Below are 19,835 nucleotides of genomic sequence, written 5' to 3'. Positions count from 1 at the left end.
TTTCTCTCTTCCTCGTGGGACCCGGGCTGGTCCGCCTGTGAGTCTGATGTGTGCTCAGGAGCAACTGTGCTGCCCTGGGCATGTGGACCGCGTGGCCTGTGGAGGGAGAGCCGGGGTGGCCAGGAGGGGTCATGCCCGCCCCTCCCCGCCATGCTGGGGCTGGTGTGCCCGGCCGTCCGTCGGGATCTGGCTGCTGGTGGGTGAGGGTGGGATGCTGGGGGGCGGGGAGAGGTGAGGAGGGCGTGGGTGACCCTAGAGCAGCTGCCCAGGGTGTGGCCCGCTGACCAGCAGCCCTGGGGGGATCGGAGCTCAGATGCCCCGCCCACCGGAAGGCTCCTCCCCACCCGAGGGAGGGGTTTCAAGAGAGAAGCTGGGGCCCCTGAGCCACTCAGTGGGGACCGGCCAGTGAAGGACTTGGCCCTCAGCCCACGCCCCAGGTCCGCCTCCCTCTCTGTGAAGCCCTGGAGTCCCGGCAGCCCGCTGGGGAGGGGCAGGTGGGGTGCCCTCCATGGATCACAGACTGGGTCTGATGGCCCTGTCCTTGGGAGGGTCCCCTGGGCCTGGCTTCCCCACTCACACCTTGAAGGGTTAAATGAGATGGTGTGTGCATGAGGACCCAGAAGACAGTCTGTCGGTGGCCTGGGGGGGGGGGTAGTAGAAGGACAGGGATGCCCCAGGTCCCCCCTGCGGGTCCCCGAGGGGGAGCTCCAGCATGACCAGGAAGGGGGGGCATGTGGCTAAGTCACCCCTGGCTCCCTCCAGGGTCCCTCTAGAAGTGTCCTCCAAGGGGTGGACACCTGAGTGGATGCCCAGGTGACAGGAGAGGCCCAGGCTGGGAACCAGAGACCACTGACCAGGAGGGAACAGGCAGGGACCAGTCCTCTGGGCTCCTCACTCCGCCCTCCCTCTGTGCAGGAGGCTGGCCGTTTCTGTCCCTGTCTGCAGGTGACAGCTGAGGAGCAGGCACCCAGAGTTAGGGCCATGGATCCCACAGACCCGGAGCCCTCCATTCCTGACCAGGCCACCCCTGGGGATGAAGCCACCGTCACCCACCTGGGTGCAGAGCTGGCCAGACACGCCTCCCCTCCTGACCCCTATCCTCCAGGTCCAGTGGTCATCCCAGCCTACATTTCTGTCCACACCTGCTGGGTCCCCCTTCTCCTACTCACCATAAGGAACAGTGACCTGTAATCCCCACGGGCTCTGTCCCGGAAGACTCACAGAAGACCCTGCCCTGGAGCTGCCCCTGGGGATATGGGGGACCCTGCTAGAGGCAGCCAGGAAGGCTTCCTGGAGGGGGCGGCCTCTTGGAGGGGATCAGAAGTGGGGCCTCAACGGAGGCCACACAAGGAAGCACATGGCCTCCGAGAGCTCGGGTGCCCGAGGTGGGGCTGTAGTCCCAGTCCTACTGTGGACTAGCCGGTGACCTGGGGTCTGGCATTAGGCTCCCCCTGCCTTAGTGTCCCCCTCTGGGACAGAAGCAGGGTGGTTAAGCAGGTGTGGGACTCGGTGCAATGAGGGATGAGTCTGGGGACCTGGTCCCACTGCACGCTGAAGTGTGGCACTTCGACAATGACGAGGTCTGTCCATCTGGCTTGGTGTCACCTGCTTCACCTGGACCATCTCATTTAAATCCCGTGGCCCCTGTGCTTAGGAAGTGTGTGTTTTCAGCTGAGGAAACACGCCCAGAGAGGTTTGGCCACTTGCCTAAGGACACACAGTTAGCAGGAGGCTGACCATTTGCAGCTCTCCCATTCCAGAGCCTGTGCCCCTGACACTCTGACCACTTTCTCCAACCCTCCGGCCCGGGCTTCCCCAACATTAAAAAACATGGCAGGGGTGGGCAAATGCCACTCTGCTCCCCATGACTCACAGCCCCAGCTGCCAGCTGCACCCTAGGGGGCAGGGCCCCTGGCTCTACCTGACCCAGCCCCAGCAGGGTGAGAAGCCCGGCTCCGGGTGGGGAGGGAGGGCTGCCCCTGGGCCCAGCCTCTGCCGCTAATGTTAAGTGCTGGGGTTCAGGGGGGTAATTAAGGGGTGTTATGTCACTTTCCAGCTGCCTCTCACATCCCCTGAGTCACATGTCACTTGGGAAGGAGGGCAGAGGCCCGGGTGACACAGAGGAGGGAGGAAAGGCGTGGGTGGACCATCGGGGCTGGAGGTTGGAACCAGGCCTCCGCCCCAGACCACAGGGCTCCCAGGAGGGGTTGTCTGGGTCGGGACTCTGCCCTGTGCCACGGGGGGGCCTCAGAAGCGATCCCAGGAGGACAAGTGTCAGCCGGACACCCCAAGGGCTTCCTCCAACCAGCACCGTCCATCCGCGGGAAGTCCTGCGAGTTGAGAGTCTGTCCCTGGGAGTCCTGTGCCCAGGGGCCAGGTGCCGGGTGCTGGTCACACGCAGGTGCAGTAGACCTGTACTTTCTCAGCCAGGTCTCCGATGGCTCTGGAAGGACGGTGTCACTCCATCGCACAGAGCAGGGAACTGGGAGGTGGGCTGCCCAGGCGTGCACGGCCGAGGCCGGGGGCGGGGGGCAGCCGAGCGGGGTCCAGGCAGGCGGGTCCAAGCCCGAGTTCTCGACCACAGCCACCAGCTGGCTCCAGCCCACTGTCCCGGGGCCAGGGATCACTCTGCGGTCAGAGAAGGGTTATCAGAGACCCGGGAGCTGTGCAGTAACGGAGGGGAGAAGGAGTCCGGGCAGCCTGACTGCCTCCGTGAAGCCTCAGAGGAAGTGTGTGTCTGTCCCAACGTCACAGGCCCCAATGTCACAGAATGTCACAGCAAGCACGCGAGTTCTGTGCTGCCGCCCTGTCCCTGTGTTAAACCCAACCTGAGTCACTCAATTAGAAAAAGAACCCAGGACTTGAACAGGCATCTCTGAAGAAGATTTACAAAGGGCCAATGTCCTCGTAAGAAAGCTCTCAGCCTCATCTCGGCCTTCGCCAGGGAAAGGCGAATCCAGACCTCAGCACCCAGAGGGAGGGCGGTCAGAAAAACACAGACAATAACAAGTGCTGGCGAGGACACAGAGACACCGGAACCCGTGTGCACGGCTGGTGCGCCTGCAACGTGGTCCCATGACTTTGGAAAACAATCTGGCAGGTCCTCAAGAATAAAGCCCAGCCCAGCAAATCTGCTCCTAGGTGCGTGTCCACGGGAATTGAAAATGCATGCACCCCCCCGCCCCCCCCGCCAAAAAAACCAAAAACAAAAAAACTGTGCAGGAATCGTCCTAGGAGCATTTCTCATAATAGTAAAAGAAAGAAGGAAAATGTCCATCAACTCAAGAATGACGGGCCTAGCCATCTAATGGAATATTTGTGATGGATATTATTTGGCAATAAGAGGAATGAGTACTGACTCACGCTACCACGTGGGTGAAACTTGGAAACATGGTAAGTGAAAGAGCTGGACACAAAGGACACCTATGGTATGAATCCGTTTATATGGAATGTCCAGAACTGGCAAATTCATAGAAAGGTTAGTGGTGTCTAGGGACTGCAGTGGGCAGGAGAGGGGACCGACGGCCAATGGGGACCGTTTCTTTCAGAAGTGATATAACCGCTTGGGAATTAGTGGTGAAGGATGGAAACTCTGTGAATTCATTAAAAACCACTGAAAGCCGGGCGCGGTGGCGCACGCCTGTAACCCCAGCGGTTTGGGAGGCGGAGGCAGGAGGATCGCGAGTTCAAAGCCAGCCTCAGCAACTTAGCGAGACCCTGTGTCTAAATAAAATATCAAAAAGGGCTGGGGATGTGGCTCAGTGGTTGAGCACTCCTGGGTGCAATCCCCCAACCCCCCCAAAAAACCCCAAAAATCACTGAAGCCAGGAGTGGCAGCACCCACCTCTAACCCCAGTGACTGAGGCCGAGGCAGGAGGATCACGAGTTCAAGGCCAGCCTTAGCAACTCTCTAAGACCTTGTCTCAAAATAAAAAAAAATAAGTAAATAAATAAAAGAGCTGGGGATGTGGCTTCATGGTTATGCACCCCTCGGTTCAATCCCCGGTACCAAAAAATAAAAATAAATAAATAAAATAAAAAGTGCTGTGGACGGGAGCTCAGGGCAGACTGCTCAGGGTTTGTGAATTTCTGTATCAGTAAAACTGTCTTTTTTTTTTTTTTTTTTTAAAATCCAGGTCGCCTCTGAGATCTACAGAAGCACAAGCGAAGACCCACATACCACGCACTTAAATATTTAAAAAGCAAGCAAACAAGCTGTTAAATAAAGTACGTCCTCTCCTCTTGCCTTGAAGAATATACCTTTATAGTGGCAAAATGAAGAAGTGCGTCTGAAGCTCTGTTTTTTATATGCTGGAACGCTTTCGTATTTGGGTATTCTGTGGATGCACCGGCTGGGTTTAGACAAGGGGTGAAATAAAGACATACATAATTCATAGATTATTATTGTCTTAGTCCATAAAGATATTCATGCTTTTGTTTCACCAAAATTATTAATTTGTGTTCCAGTGACAGGATGAGCCAAAAGACGAAAGAAATGAAATACGGTTTTTATGAAAAAAAGATACATCATAGTAAATGTAAAATCTTGCAAACATTTTTTTTCCAAAATGGGATCTTTCTAGAACATTCAAAGTCATTTGCTGAAAGGAGAAGGCAAAAAAACAAATTATAATCAATGATTTGTATTTGAAATCATCACTTTTCTAATAAATACAACAGTCTGAAATCATCACTTGAAATGAAATCCAAATTTTTATTTCTCTCTGAAATTGTAATAGAATCTTGTTTGCCATTTGGGGAAACAAGATTCTATTCTTATAATTATTCGACAAGATTCTTATTGGCATTTGTAGTGTTCAGTGCCCATGTAGTTGGTGATATAAAGAATCAGCATCACATTTTATGCATGTTATATCTAAATTTATATATACAAATATAAGAGTAATAGGATCTGTTTCAACATTGCAAAAGGTCCTTCAGCCGCTGTGGGCATCATTGTAGATATTGCATTAATTCACAAGAATCTCTGGAACCAAGACTTGGTACATGAAGAAAAGCAAGAAAATGGACATTTGACTCTGCTGAGAAAAGTCACTGGTTTGCAAAAATCGATCGCATCTCTGTTCTCCCAGGGGAGGAGTTGACAAGTTAATTCATTTGTCTTTTCAATGTGTTAGTCAGCTTTGTGTTACTGTAACAAAATACCTGAGATCATTAACTCACAAGAGAAAAAGGTGTGTTTTGGTCACAGTTTTGGAGGTTTCATGGTTCCCCTGGTTAGTTGGCCCCCTTGCTTTTGGGCCAGGGGTGGCCATATGTCACGGCTAGAGCACTGAGCTGGGCAAGCTGCTATCTCTTGGTGGCTGAGACAAGAGAGATAAGGCGTAGCCCCCCTGTGCCTGTCAAGGGCACCCCCATGGCCTCAGGCCTCCCACTGGGCCTCAACTCTAAGTTTCCACCAGCTCCCAAGAGTGCCCGCTGGGCTGAGCCTGTAGCCCCTGGGCCTGGGGGACATTTAAGGTCCTAAGCTCAGCCCTCAGTGAAGCACTTCCACTCCCCGTCCCAGGAAGCAGCGGCCGAGCCCTCAATCCCCCCACGGCATCTGACCCACATCGCCTTGTGCATCCAGGACGGAGCAAGAGAGAAGAGGCGCCGTGGTCCCCTGGGCCACCCCCCCCTCACCCAGCAGGGGTTGGGGGTGGTGTGACGGTGGCCAGCACTGGGCTTGGGGCCTGGTGCATCTTCCCCTGTGCACGTGGCCCTGCCCAGCGGGTTCGTCCTCGCCTGGCGGGTGCTCCTCAGGAGCTCTGCGGTCTAGCTCCAGCCTCAGGGACCGGGCTCCAGGCCCAGCTGGGCCTGGTCCTTCTTTGAACAGCCTGAGTCTCCCTGCCGCTGCCCCCCTTGCTGCACCCTCCATTCAGGCAACGATCCCTGGGGTCCCTCCCGCCCTCGGCCCAGCCCCACTGCCCGAGTGGCCCCTCTCCGGCCTCGTGCTGCACCGGGCCTTTGCACGTGCCAGTTCTGTCTCCGGAACACTCTCCCTGCTTCTTGCTCGGCATCTCCTTCTCTTCCTTTGGTCTGAGTCTCCCGTCCTCCATGTCGGGTCGGGGGGTGCCCCCCCCTGGGCCCCCCACCTCTTGGGGCTCACCTGGAGCAGAGGCCAGAAGGGGCAGGGGCCTGCTGCCCACTCACCTCTTCATCTCCAGACGAGGCCCTGGGCCGCGGGCCAAGCTGGCTGAGCCGGGGGAGCCACGCAGAGGGGGCTCGGAACAGCTGACCCCCTCCTCCACTTGCTCCCTTCTCCCTGCAGGTGTCTCGGGGAACTCCGAGGGGCAGTGGTTCAGGTGGACGGTGCCTTGTGGTCCCCTAAGACCTGAGAGCCGAGGCCTGGGGCCCTGGAGACGGAGTCCTCGCTGCCGGGCTGACCACAGCCCTCTGATGCCCTCCCTGCTGGGCCCCTCTGCCAGCCCGGCTCCCCCCACCAACCCCAGCTCTCAGCTCCTCCTGTCCAGCCCAGCAGGGTGACCAGGAGACTCAGTGGACACCTGCCCTCCCACACTGCCCTTGGCCAAGACACCAAACGATGGAGCTGGAGCTGTGGCTGAGGGCGTCGGAAGGTGACTCTGAGCCACCCGCTCAGGTCCAACGCCCGTCTCTCCTCCTAGGAGCCGTGGGAGACATTGTGAGACTCGGTTTTCCTCCGCTGCACAGTGGGCACAGTCGGGTTTCTACCTCAGTGTCGCCGTGAGGACTAAATGAGATAGTGCTTCAGACAGAGGACGGCACGTCCCCAATACCTAGGGTCACTGTCATCGAAATAAGGACACAAGATGATCATCATCATGAGCTTGTAGAAACCTGATGTTTATTATTCATTCATCCTCCAGCCGGTTAGTCAGTCAACAGGTGTTCAATAGTGTCACCATGTCACAGGCTCCAAACATCCTAAAGTGTCCTAGAGCAGTGGGGACATCCACAACCAGGTTCCAATTGGTGTCACGGGGAATGCATTTGTCAAAGAAAACCTGAAAACTGTGACTTAAACACTTCAGGTCTTGTCATCTAACAAGGAATCTGGAGGTGAGGGTCCCAGGGCCGGAGCGCTGGTGTCCAGATGTCTTCCAGCCTCCTGTGTCCCCCGTTTTAGATGTTGACTTTCAATCTTGTAGTGCCGTAATGGCTGCTGCACCTCCAGGCATCACATGTAGATTCCTGCAAGATAAAGAGGGGTTGAGACCTAAAGGAATCTGCTAGCCCAGTCAGCCCCTTATTTAAAAAAGCAAAGACTCTCTTGGAACCCTGAGTGGTCAACAACTTCTGTTTAGGCTTCACTGGTCAGCCAGAAAGTGAAGAAGCTGATCCATCAACAGGGATGGGAGCCATGACAATTTGGAACAAAACTAGAGTATGGTTAGCAAGTAGAGAGGGAGGGAATAGTAATCAGGTGGGCAATCAAGAGTCTGCAGAGCCACACAGCGGAGGGGGCTCTAAGTACCTCATCTGCCATCCTGGAGATAGATATTCAGAGAGGGCGAATGACTTGCCAGGATCACACAGCAAAGCAAGGGCAGGACTGGAACCCAGGCCTTCTGAGGGCACAGGCTCAACTCCGTCCACCACCCCCAACGTAGTGCGGCTCCATGGTTGACCAGGCCCCGGACGGACTGGGAGGTTGGGTCCACTCAAGTTGCCGGCACCCAGCAGCCCTTGAGGGAGGCAGATTGGCCACAGTGGGTGCAAGCGGCCTTCGTGTTGTCACCGACCCTCCAGGGCAGAGCCGCTCCTGGGGTGGCTAGCTGGCAGGCGGCTAATTACCCTGTCACCTGCGCTCTTCCAGGAGACGGCTATGGAATCCGCCCATGGGCTGGGGGGGCGGCCCTGTCTTCCACCCCTGGGAGGCTGGCACTGTGTAGGGGGAAGGGTGACGACGGGGCAGCCAGGGAGGGAGGCAGGGAGGGGAGCCACTGCGGTGGGGACAGTGAGGGAGGGCCCGGGGTGGGGGTGGGCCAGGGCGCCAGGCACCGGGGGGCCACCTCCAGGCCGACCGCCCAGGGAGAGAGTGAGCGCAGGGCAGGCTCCTCCTATTGGCCAGTCTCTAGCCTCCCTGGGAGAGGCCCTGGGGACACCCCACCAGGTGACCACGGCAGGTCAGAGGGGGGTGCTTCTGCATGACTCTGGAAGGAGGGAAGGCATCCCCGGGGGACCCCTGAGCACAGGCCGCGGGTCCCCAGCAGGTCAGGGCCAGCTCGCCGCCTGGTCCCGTGCGGGCAGAGGGGGTCCAGGTGGGGACCCTTCTACAGCCCTGCTGGGAGCCCCTCGCAACTAGGGGCCCCTTCTCCTGCCCAGGTCACGGGGAAGGGACCAGGTCCGGAGTCACACTGGGAAGCGGAACCAGGACTCCATCTCGGGTCACCTCACTTCAAGTCCCTGCCCTCCCCCACTCCCGCGGGCTGGCTTTGCTGCTCACCTGCGCTGGGCGCTGGCTGAGGGGCGGGAAGAGCCCTGCGCACCAGACCCGGGAGCCCCCGCGGGTCGGAGCAGGAGGCCGGCTGTGGCCTGGTGTGTGTGAAAGGACCCGGTTCTTCTTCTAAAGGGTCCCGGCCCCAGATCCTCTTCCCCTCTTGGCCCTCTGCCTGGGGCCGCGCTTATGAGCGCGGCGCCTGGTCCAGTGGCCTGGGTTTGGATCTCCTCCACGCCTTCGACCAGCGTGTCCAGCCTCTGCCCCCGTTTTCTCGTCTGGGAAGTGGGCACAGTAGCTCCGGAGCGGGCAGCCCAGGGGGATGTCGCAAGACCCACGAGGCGAGGTGCCTGGCGGAGTGGCGCGTGCCTGCAGTCCCCGGGACTTGGGCGACTGAAGTGGGAGGATCTGCCGAGCCCTGAAGTTCAAGGTCAGCCTGGACAACATAGCAAGACCCTGTCTCCACAAACAAACCAGCAAAAAACCAGAGCCAGACAGGTAGTGACCAATGATAAGGGCCAGCTACGGCGGCCCGACGTCCGTCGCTGTGCACGCCCCTGTTAACCTGCCTGCTCCTCTTCCATCCGGCGCGACCTCGCCAGCTCCAGCAGCCCCAGGACCCTAACTCGCTCCGCGCTCGAGTCCTCGGGCTGCCCTAACAAATGACCAACCGCAAACTGGACACCTTAAACCTGCAACCGGGAGCTGCCTCACAGCTCCGGAGGCCAGAAGCCTGACATCCAGGGTCTGCAGGGCCAACCTCCCACCAAGACCTGCAGGAGACTCCTCCCTTCCCGTCCCGGGTGAGCCCTGGCCTGTAGGTCCAGGACTCCAGTCTCTGTGCCTGTTGTCACCTGGTGTCCTGTGTCAGGGCCCTGGTGCCGCTGGCCGTCTTCCCTCTTCTTGAAGACACGGACCTAAGAGATGAAGGGCCAGTCCACCCCAGGAGGACCTCACCTTCACCTGTCACATCTGCAACGCCATATCTCCAAATAAGGTCACATCGTGATGTGCTGGAACACCGGCTTCCGCGTACCCTTTGCGGGGAACGGTGTTCAATCCATGCTGCGTTCCAAAGCTCCCCAGCATGTGGCCAGAGGACACCTGTGGGGGTGACTGCAAAAATGAATATATGGTCCTTGCCCTTTGACCCCGGGGCAGGTGTCCCAGCTCCTGGGGCCAGAGACAGACCCTGATGTCCCAGGGGCCGGAGACGGATTTTCATTTAAATGTATCTTGGGGGGATTTGCTCACTCTGTGGGTTGACCAAGCCGCTGGGGACAAGAGTCCTCTGGGGACCTGGGTGGCTGGGGAGGGGTTTCCTCCTGTCACACTGGGAGCCCAGAGACGCTCCGTGGGCTCAGCTCGGCTGCCACTCAGCACAGACAGGGAGTCCCTGGGGGGCCGTCTCAGCAGCCAAGGGCGATGATGTCTCGGTGACACTGCTAATCTGGGGACCCAAGCTGTCATGTGTCAGGCAGTGACTCGCAGTGGGGGGCACAGGGAGTCCTGCGGCAGGTGGGCAGCTGATTCTGAGTCAGGGGACAGCCAGGGGACAGTGAGCCGAGGGAGGAGAGGACAATCTGGGGACTGCCCAACAGCCCCTGCCCTGGCTGCCCGCCTCCAAGGCTGGCAGGCGTGGCCAGCCCCGCTGAGCCGAGGCCTGGGGAGAAGGCGGAGGAGCAGCGGCTGTAAAGGTCAGCGGCCCCTGGGGCCGGGCAGGCCACGATGCAAATGTGGAATTTACACTCCGGGAGGCCGAGGCTGCGCAGGCCGCAGGGTCCCCACCAGACTCTCTGGGAGGAGGCCCCGGGTCTGTGGGGAGGTCCCTCGTCCTCTGGACCCGGGCTCCCTGCCTCGTGGTTGAGACCCCCTGGCCAGCACGGCGGGGCCAGCCGGCCACTCACCCTCCTCCCCCGTCCTGTGTCACCCGGTCTTTCAGGCCCAGTGGCTTCCCGTGAGACCTTGCTGACCCCACGACCTGGGGGGGAAGGCAGCCACGGGGCCACCAGGTGCCTGAGGCTGTCCTCTGAGCCTCTTAACCCGCCATTGTCACCCTCGGCCCAGGAGAGGAGGCCAGAGCTGGAGGAGAAAGTGCCCGAGGGATCACAGCAGAGGCAGAGCGGGGGCGCCCTGTCACCCGGGAGCAGGGCTGACATACCCCTGGTCACCTGCCTGCACCCGGCTTAGCCACGCAGGCCCGGACGGCAGTCCTCAGGCCTCACCAGGCTCCGAGCGCCACAGTGTGTGTGCGTGTGTGTGTGGGGGGGTGTACATGTGTGGTTTGTGTGTTATGTGGAGTGTGTGCATGTGGAGTGTGATGTATTGTGATGTGTGAGTGTGTATGTGCACACGAGTGTGTGGTGTGTATGCCCAAGTGCATGTGTGTGTGTTTGTGTGGTGTGTGTGTGTGTGTGGTACATGTGGTATGGTATGCATGTGTGGCGTGTGCATGGAGGGTGTGTATGTGTGTGATATGTGTGGTGTGTGGTGTCAAGAGTATGTGTGGTGTGTGTGGTTTGTGTGTGTCTGGTGTGTAACGTGTGCATGTGCTGTGTGTATGCACACACAAGTGTGTGGTGTGTGCACATGTGCATGTATGTGTGTGTTTGAGTGGTATTTGTGTGTGGTATGTGTGTGTGGTATGTGGTGTGTATGTATGTGTGGTGTGGTATGTGCATGGTGTGTGTGTATGTGTGGTGTGTGGTGTGTGTGTGGCATGTGTGAGTATGCTATGTGTTGTATGTGTGCTGTGTGCATACACATGCATGTGTGGTTTGTGTGTGTGTCTGGTGCATAACATGTACATGTGGTGTGAGTATGTGCAAATGAGTGTGTGGTGTGTGAGTGTATGCACATGTGCATGCACATGCCCATGTATGTGTGGTGTGTGGGGCATGTACATGTGTGGTGTGTGGTATGCTGTGGTGCGTATGGTGTGCGGTGTGGTGTGTGGTGTGTGGTGTGTGTTGTGTGGTGTGGTGTGGTGTGGTGTGTGGTGTGTGGTGTGGTGTGTGGTGTGTGGTGTGGTATGTGGTGTGGTGTGTGGTGTGGTGTGGTATGTGGTGTGGTGTGTGGTGTGTGGTGTGTGGAGTGTGGAGTGGTGTGGTGTGGTGTGGTGTGTGGTGTGGTGTGGTGTGTGGTGTGGTGTGTGGTGTGGTGTGTGGTGTGGTGTGTGGTGTGGTGTGTGGTGTGGTGTGTGGTGTGGTGTGTGGTGTGGTGTGTGGTGTGGTGTGTGGTGTGGTGTGTGGTGTGGTGTGTGGTGTGGTGTGTGGTGTGGTGTGTGGTGTGGTGTGTGGTGTGGTGTGTGGTGTGGTGTGTGGTGTGGTGTGTGGTGTGGTGTGTGGTGTGGTGTGTGGTGTGGTGTGTGGTGTGGTGTGTGGTGTGGTGTGTGGTGTGGTGTGTGGTGTGGTGTGTGGTGTGGTGTGTGGTGTGGTGTGTGGTGTGGTGTGTGGTGTGGTGTGTGGTGTGGTGTGTGGTGTGGTGTGTGGTGTGGTGTGTGGTGTGGTGTGTGGTGTGGTGTGTGGTGTGGTGTGTGGTGTGGTGTGTGGTGTGGTGTGTGGTGTGGTGTGTGGTGTGGTGTGTGGTGTGGTGTGTGGTGTGGTGTGTGGTGTGGTGTGTGGTGTGGTGTGTGGTGTGGTGTGTGGTGTGGTGTGTGGTGTGGTGTGTGGTGTGGTGTGTGGTGTGGTGTGTGGTGTGGTGTGTGGTGTGGTGTGTGGTGTGGTGTGTGGTGTGGTGTGTGGTGTGGTGTGTGGTGTGGTGTGTGGTGTGGTGTGTGGTGTGGTGTGTGGTGTGGTGTGTGGTGTGGTGTGTGGTGTGGTGTGTGGTGTGGTGTGTGGTGTGGTGTGTGGTGTGGTGTGTGGTGTGGTGTGTGGTGTGGTGTGTGGTGTGGTGTGTGGTGTGGTGTGTGGTGTGGTGTGTGGTGTGGTGTGTGGTGTGGTGTGTGGTGTGGTGTGTGGTGTGGTGTGTGGTGTGGTGTGTGGTGTGGTGTGTGGTGTGGTGTGTGGTGTGGTGTGTGGTGTGGTGTGTGGTGTGGTGTGTGGTGTGGTGTGTGGTGTGGTGTGTGGTGTGGTGTGTGGTGTGGTGTGTGGTGTGGTGTGTGGTGTGGTGTGTGGTGTGGTGTGTGGTGTGGTGTGTGGTGTGGTGTGTGGTGTGGTGTGTGGTGTGGTGTGTGGTGTGGTGTGTGGTGTGGTGTGTGGTGTGGTGTGTGGTGTGGTGTGTGGTGTGGTGTGTGGTGTGGTGTGTGGTGTGGTGTGTGGTGTGGTGTGTGGTGTGGTGTGTGGTGTGGTGTGTGGTGTGGTGTGTGGTGTGGTGTGTGGTGTGGTGTGTGGTGTGGTGTGTGGTGTGGTGTGTGGTGTGGTGTGTGGTGTGGTGTGTGGTGTGGTGTGTGGTGTGGTGTGTGGTGTGGTGTGTGGTGTGGTGTGTGGTGTGGTGTGTGGTGTGGTGTGTGGTGTGGTGTGTGGTGTGGTGTGTGGTGTGGTGTGTGGTGTGGTGTGTGGTGTGGTGTGTGGTGTGGTGTGTGGTGTGGTGTGTGGTGTGGTGTGTGGTGTGGTGTGTGGTGTGGTGTGTGGTGTGGTGTGTGGTGTGGTGTGTGGTGTGGTGTGTGGTGTGGTGTGTGGTGTGGTGTGTGGTGTGGTGTGTGGTGTGGTGTGTGGTGTGGTGTGTGGTGTGGTGTGTGGTGTGGTGTGTGGTGTGGTGTGTGGTGTGGTGTGTGGTGTGGTGTGTGGTGTGGTGTGTGGTGTGGTGTGTGGTGTGGTGTGTGGTGTGGTGTGTGGTGTGGTGTGTGGTGTGGTGTGTGGTGTGGTGTGTGGTGTGGTGTGTGGTGTGGTGTGTGGTGTGGTGTGTGGTGTGGTGTGTGGTGTGGTGTGTGGTGTGGTGTGTGGTGTGGTGTGTGGTGTGGTGTGTGGTGTGGTGTGTGGTGTGGTGTGTGGTGTGGTGTGTGGTGTGGTGTGTGGTGTGGTGTGTGGTGTGGTGTGTGGTGTGGTGTGTGGTGTGGTGTGTGGTGTGGTGTGTGGTGTGGTGTGTGGTGTGGTGTGTGGTGTGGTGTGTGGTGTGGTGTGTGGTGTGGTGTGTGGTGTGGTGTGTGGTGTGGTGTGTGGTGTGGTGTGTGGTGTGGTGTGTGGTGTGGTGTGTGGTGTGGTGTGTGGTGTGGTGTGTGGTGTGGTGTGTGGTGTGGTGTGTGGTGTGGTGTGTGGTGTGGTGTGTGGTGTGGTGTGTGGTGTGGTGTGTGGTGTGGTGTGTGGTGTGGTGTGTGGTGTGGTGTGTGGTGTGGTGTGTGGTGTGGTGTGTGGTGTGGTGTGTGGTGTGGTGTGTGGTGTGGTGTGTGGTGTGGTGTGTGGTGTGGTGTGTGGTGTGGTGTGTGGTGTGGTGTGTGGTGTGGTGTGTGGTGTGGTGTGTGGTGTGGTGTGTGGTGTGGTGTGTGGTGTGGTGTGTGGTGTGGTGTGTGGTGTGGTGTGTGGTGTGGTGTGTGGTGTGGTGTGTGGTGTGGTGTGTGGTGTGGTGTGTGGTGTGGTGTGTGGTGTGGTGTGTGGTGTGGTGTGTGGTGTGGTGTGTGGTGTGGTGTGTGGTGTGGTGTGTGGTGTGGTGTGTGGTGTGGTGTGTGGTGTGGTGTGTGGTGTGGTGTGTGGTGTGGTGTGTGGTGTGGTGTGTGGTGTGGTGTGTGGTGTGGTGTGTGGTGTGGTGTGTGGTGTGGTGTGTGGTGTGGTGTGTGGTGTGGTGTGTGGTGTGGTGTGTGGTGTGGTGTGTGGTGTGGTGTGTGGTGTGGTGTGTGGTGTGGTGTGTGGTGTGGTGTGTGGTGTGGTGTGTGGTGTGGTGTGTGGTGTGGTGTGTGGTGTGGTGTGTGGTGTGGTGTGTGGTGTGGTGTGTGGTGTGGTGTGTGGTGTGGTGTGTGGTGTGGTGTGTGGTGTGGTGTGTGGTGTGGTGTGTGGTGTGGTGTGTGGTGTGGTGTGTGGTGTGGTGTGTGGTGTGGTGTGTGGTGTGGTGTGTGGTGTGGTGTGTGGTGTGGTGTGTGGTGTGGTGTGTGGTGTGGTGTGTGGTGTGGTGTGTGGTGTGGTGTGTGGTGTGGTGTGTGGTGTGGTGTGTGGTGTGGTGTGTGGTGTGGTGTGTGGTGTGGTGTGTGGTGTGGTGTGTGGTGTGGTGTGTGGTGTGGTGTGTGGTGTGGTGTGTGGTGTGGTGTGTGGTGTGGTGTGTGGTGTGGTGTGTGGTGTGGTGTGTGGTGTGGTGTGTGGTGTGGTGTGTGGTGTGGTGTGTGGTGTGGTGTGTGGTGTGGTGTGTGGTGTGGTGTGTGGTGTGGTGTGTGGTGTGGTGTGTGGTGTGGTGTGTGGTGTGGTGTGTGGTGTGGTGTGTGGTGTGGTGTGTGGTGTGGTGTGTGGTGTGGTGTGTGGTGTGGTGTGTGGTGTGGTGTGTGGTGTGGTGTGTGGTGTGGTGTGTGGTGTGGTGTGTGGTGTGGTGTGTGGTGTGGTGTGTGGTGTGGTGTGTGGTGTGGTGTGTGGTGTGGTGTGTGGTGTGGTGTGTGGTGTGGTGTGTGGTGTGGTGTGTGGTGTGGTGTGTGGTGTGGTGTGTGGTGTGGTGTGTGGTGTGGTGTGTGGTGTGGTGTGTGGTGTGGTGTGTGGTGTGGTGTGTGGTGTGGTGTGTGGTGTGGTGTGTGGTGTGGTGTGTGGTGTGGTGTGTGGTGTGGTGTGTGGTGTGGTGTGTGGTGTGGTGTGTGGTGTGGTGTGTGGTGTGGTGTGTGGTGTGGTGTGTGGTGTGGTGTGTGGTGTGGTGTGTGGTGTGGTGTGTGGTGTGGTGTGTGGTGTGGTGTGTGGTGTGGTGTGTGGTGTGGTGTGTGGTGTGGTGTGTGGTGTGGTGTGTGGTGTGGTGTGTGGTGTGGTGTGTGGTGTGGTGTGTGGTGTGGTGTGTGGTGTGGTGTGTGGTGTGGTGTGTGGTGTGGTGTGTGGTGTGGTGTGTGGTGTGGTGTGTGGTGTGGTGTGTGGTGTGGTGTGTGGTGTGGTGTGTGGTGTGGTGTGTGGTGTGGTGTGTGGTGTGGTGTGTGGTGTGGTGTGTGGTGTGGTGTGTGGTGTGGTGTGTGGTGTGGTGTGTGGTGTGGTGTGTGGTGTGGTGTGTGGTGTGGTGTGTGGTGTGGTGTGTGGTGTGGTGTGTGGTGTGGTGTGTGGTGTGGTGTGTGGTGTGGTGTGTGGTGTGGTGTGTGGTGTGGTGTGTGGTGTGGTGTGTGGTGTGGTGTGTGGTGTGGTGTGTGGTGTGGTGTGTGGTGTGGTGTGTGGTGTGGTGTGTGGTGTGGTGTGTGGTGTGGTGTGTGGTGTGGTGTGTGGTGTGGTGTGTGGTGTGGTGTGTGGTGTGGTGTGTGGTGTGGTGTGTGGTGTGGTGTGTGGTGTGGTGTGTGGTGTGGTGTGTGGTGTGGTGTGTGGTGTGGTGTGTGGTGTGGTGTGTGGTGTGGTGTGTGGTGTGGTGTGTGGTGTGGTGTGTGGTGTGGTGTGTGGTGTGGTGTGTGGTGTGGTGTGTGGTGTGGTGTGTGGTGTGGTGTGTGGTGTGGTGTGTGGTGTGGTGTGTGGTGTGGTGTGTGGTGTGGTGTGTGGTGTGGTGTGTGGTGTGGTGTGTGGTGTGGTGTGTGGTGTGGTGTGGTGTGTGGTGTGTGGAGTGTGGAGTGTGATTGTGTTGCAGCTGTGTGGTGTGTGGTCCTGTGGACTGCGCCTGGACCCTGGGCCACATGGGCGCCTGGCTGGCCGGGTGACCTTGGGCACTTGGCCTGGCCTCTCAACCCGGTGGCCATGGGGTCCCCGAGGGCCTCTGCCTGCTGGACCCTGGCGGAGGCCACCGTCCTGTGGCCCGCCAGCTCCTGGCAGCCGCTGCCAGCCTGATGCCTGGTGGGTGCTTCTCCGTCCCCCTCGCCTGGTGACCAGCCTGCCATCGTGAGAGGTGTAGCCGTGCCTGGGTGACATTCCCTGGACGGCTTCCCGGGCGGAGCTGCTGAGGCCCAGGCTCCACTTGTCCCCTTTGCAGTTGGCCGGGGCCCGCCCCCTCGGCTCTCCCCGTCTCCCTGGCCGTCAGGCGTGGGTCCTGGCTGGCTCCCACTCGCTGTCCTCCCTGGTTCCTCCTGGTGCCTTTCTCTCGGCTCTTGCCTTCTGTCTGCGGCTTCTCTCTTCCTCTGTCCTCTCCGTCCCTCGTCCCTCGCCTCTGTCCACCGTTGCAGGTGACCTCAGCCTGGCCTCTGGCACCCTCAGAGCCTTTAATCCTGTTGACCTTCAGCTGTCCTGCCCCACCCGCTGGACAGGCTAGGGTCAGAGTTCAGAGTTGTTGCTGGGCCACTTGGAGCAGGGAAAAGCCACCAAGGTGAGGCCTCGCAGTCTCACAAAGCCACCTGGGGGTGAGAGTGGGGACAGCCCCTCCCGGCAGCTGCGGTCTTCTCGGCCTTCCTTGGGGCAGAGGCTGGCTCTGAAGAAGAGCCCGCAGGTCTGGGAGCACCTCAGTCTGCAGGAGGCCACGGGGACAGTGAGGGCCAAGGGAGGGAAGGGACTTTTCCAGGGCCACATGGCCAGGAGCCTGAGGACGGCTGGCTCCTGCCCTCCTCCCTCTATCCCTGGGGAGCCAGGGAGGCCACAAACACTCCCCAGGTGGCTCCTGGTTGTGCCAGAGAGCGGAGGGGGCGGCGCCCAGGGACCCGTGCTGGGAGGGCAGGAAGGCTCCGGAAAGGGAGAGGCCGCGAGCAGATGGTGGAAGCGGCTGCCGGGAAGTGCACCCCTGAGTGCCGTGAGTGCCGAGGGAGGTGGCGTGGGCTCTGCCTTCAGGGGGTGCCAACCTGCCTGCCTCCCACGGAGCCGGGCTCTGGCTGAGGCAAGTCTGTGGGAGGCCCAGCCTCCGGGCACGTCCCCGGGCCTCAGGAGCAATACTCCGGTTGTCTCAAACCCAGGTGGGGCTGGGCAGGGCAGGTGGAGGTGGACCTCAGGCCTGGGGCACTGAGAGGGAGCCTGGAGTAGAGAGGAGCTCACGTCAGATGGTTTGGGTTCAAATCCCCACTCTGCTCGTCAAGGCTGTGGGGCCTCAGCAAAGGTGCCTTGACCTCTCTGGGCCTCAGTTTTCTTCTGGAGAAAATGGAGCAACTTTTATCTGCCTTCAGCGGTCCTTTGGGAGAAATGAGCATCGTGTCACATGTTGCATGTGCCTGGCCTGGTGTCCTCCTGCTAAATAGATGGCCACCAACACCATTGCCATTTTAAAGTTTCTAAACACAATAACACACCATTGTCGAAATATCAGATTGGCAAAGCTCGTGCAGTTTGGAACACACTGGTCAGCAAGGCCGTGGGGAAGAGGCCGGTGGAGCAGAGCCCGAGGCCACATCTGGGGAGGGCAGTCATCCTCGGGGTCCCTTCCCGATGTGGCCCCATCTCCCCTAGCCACTGCGCCAGCTCCAGGTTCCCCGGCCCACACGAAGGTCATTTATCACAACATTTAATGTAGCTGCCCAAGACTGGACACAAGCTGAATGGACATCACTAAGGGATCAGCCAAATAATGTGTGGTCCCTCCATATAAGGAAGGAATGTCCAGCCATAAAATCAAGACGAGGAAGCTGTTTTCAAATGACATTGAACAATAACTAAGACAAATCTTTAGGCGAGGGAAGCCAGGTAGGCAGAAGGGTGTGCACGCACTTTAAATAGAGAACAAATGACCAGGGTGTGGTGGCCCACGCCTGTAATCCCAGCAACTTGGGAGGCTGAGAGAGGAGGACCACAAGTTGGAGGCTAGCCTCAGCCACTTAGTGGGGACCAGGTGAGCGCACGCTGACGGAGCCAGGTCCCGGGCTGAGGTCAGCGGCGCCTCCCTTGTGGAGAAGGGCTGAACGTCCCCCTCCTCCCAGTGGCCACGGCAGAAGCGTTCTGCCCCATCACCGACACATGCCAGTCCCCTGTGCCCCGTGCTTTCCCCCTCACTGTGGAACAGGAGCTTGGGGCAGCCGGGACTGCCCTCTCCTGCCCACAGTCCAGGGGCGGGGACACCAGACCAGCAGTGCCCCCTGGCGAGCGGGCACCCCCGCTGCAGCCTCGCAGGCCGGGTCCCCCTTCCCACTGCAGGGTCTCGTCAGGCCTGCTGCCAGCCAGCCTGTGGCCCCGGGTGGGCACGGCAGCGTCACGGACTCCCGCGCAGGGCGGCGGAGCTCGGCTGCCAGGAGACGGTCTCCCTGGATTCTGACTCTCAGAGGCAGCAGCGACAAGGAGGAGGCGGGTGCCAGCCACCCACTCCCAGCCCGGGGACGGGTGGGGACGCGCTCCTGGAGGTGGGTGAGGGCCGTCCGCCTGGACCGGTCACTAGGGGCCGCCTGGTGTAGAGACCCTTTCTCAGCCTGCGGTCAGTGGTGACACACCAGAGCACAGAGGCACTGGGGGTAGGTGACTCCGTAGGGACAGCGGTGCCAGCACCCGAGGCGATGACTTGGTGGCCTGAGTGGAGGTGTGTCTCCTGCTCGCCCCCGACGGTTACAGGTCCGCTGCCACTGGGCGCCGGCCCTTAGGACACGTCCTCGTTACCCCCAGCGGAGGCTGGGGCCAGTGTCCCCATTGCAGATTCTGACTGTGACTCGTGGGTTCCCGCGCCTCCCGGGCCAGCTCAGGCGGACAGGCAGGGACAAGGGAAGAGCTCTTCGGGCAGAGGGCACGATGAGGCGGGACGAGAACGTGGGGACTGAGGCAAGGGGCAGCGGAGGGGGCCTGGGGGGTGGCCAGGCTGGATGGCACCGAATGCCAGGAGGAAACCTCTCAGGGAGCGCTGGGCACCGTGGGTGGTTTCCCATTGGAAATGAACTTGATGGAAGGTGGGGACAACACAGGGGACCAACTCAGGCAGAGAGACCCTGGTGGTGGCCGAAAGAGAGGCTTCTGGGAGGAAGGATGCTTGGCTGGAAGCCCAGCCATGCTGCTCACCTGCTGTGTGGCCTGGAGCAAGTTACTTCACCCCTCTGGGCCTAAGTTGTCTATAGAATGGGGATGATGACATCGCAGCCACCTATAGATCTGCTATGAAGACAAGAGTTGAAACATGCCCAGCATTCAGGCCGGCGCCTTAGGAGGCAGCAGCACTAAGCCAGTCTTGGATGCTTGTCACTTGTTATTGTCCCCACTGCCCTGGTCCTCAGCCCCGTGTCCCCGCCCTGGGGCCACTTGGACACATGGTTCTGTTCCTGCTCTGAGAGGGAACACAGGCAGGCCTGCTGGCCACTGGGGAGGGAGGTGTCCCTAGCCCAGATCTAGACGTCCCCCCACCCTGTTTTCACTCCCCTGGGAGGTGACCAGAGAGACAAAGCCTGGTCTGGTGGCCCTGTCCTTGGCCCACTTCCAGGTGGGCAGAGGGACTTTACACCTGTCACCCTGACCAGAGATCGCTAACCCTGCTTATCAAGGCTCCAAGTCAGGCTCTGAGTCCC

General features: G+C 59.1%; 1 long non-coding RNA gene across 2 annotated transcripts; it reads right to left on the bottom strand.

Moving 5' to 3' along the window:
* Positions 1–6,804: 6,804 nt before the first annotated feature.
* LOC107135901 lies at positions 6,805–9,558 on the bottom strand. 2 transcript variants are annotated; one of them, XR_007342218.1, is made up of 2 exons: positions 9,274–9,558; positions 6,805–7,173 (listed from the first exon to the last, which is right to left on the bottom strand). It is a non-coding gene; the product is annotated as an uncharacterized LOC107135901 (long non-coding RNA). The 2 variants fall into 2 exon arrangements; XR_001502624.2 differs by lacking the exon at positions 9,274–9,558 and adding an exon at positions 8,429–9,266.
* Between the last annotated feature and the right edge of the window lie 10,277 nt (positions 9,559–19,835).

Source organism: Marmota marmota, unplaced genomic scaffold, assembly GCF_001458135.2.
Source record: "Marmota marmota marmota unplaced genomic scaffold, marMar, whole genome shotgun sequence".
NCBI classification, from domain to species: Eukaryota; Metazoa; Chordata; class Mammalia; order Rodentia; family Sciuridae; genus Marmota; species Marmota marmota.
Note: the sequence above shows the minus strand (reverse complement) of the source record. Positions and strands in the feature narration are given on the sequence as shown.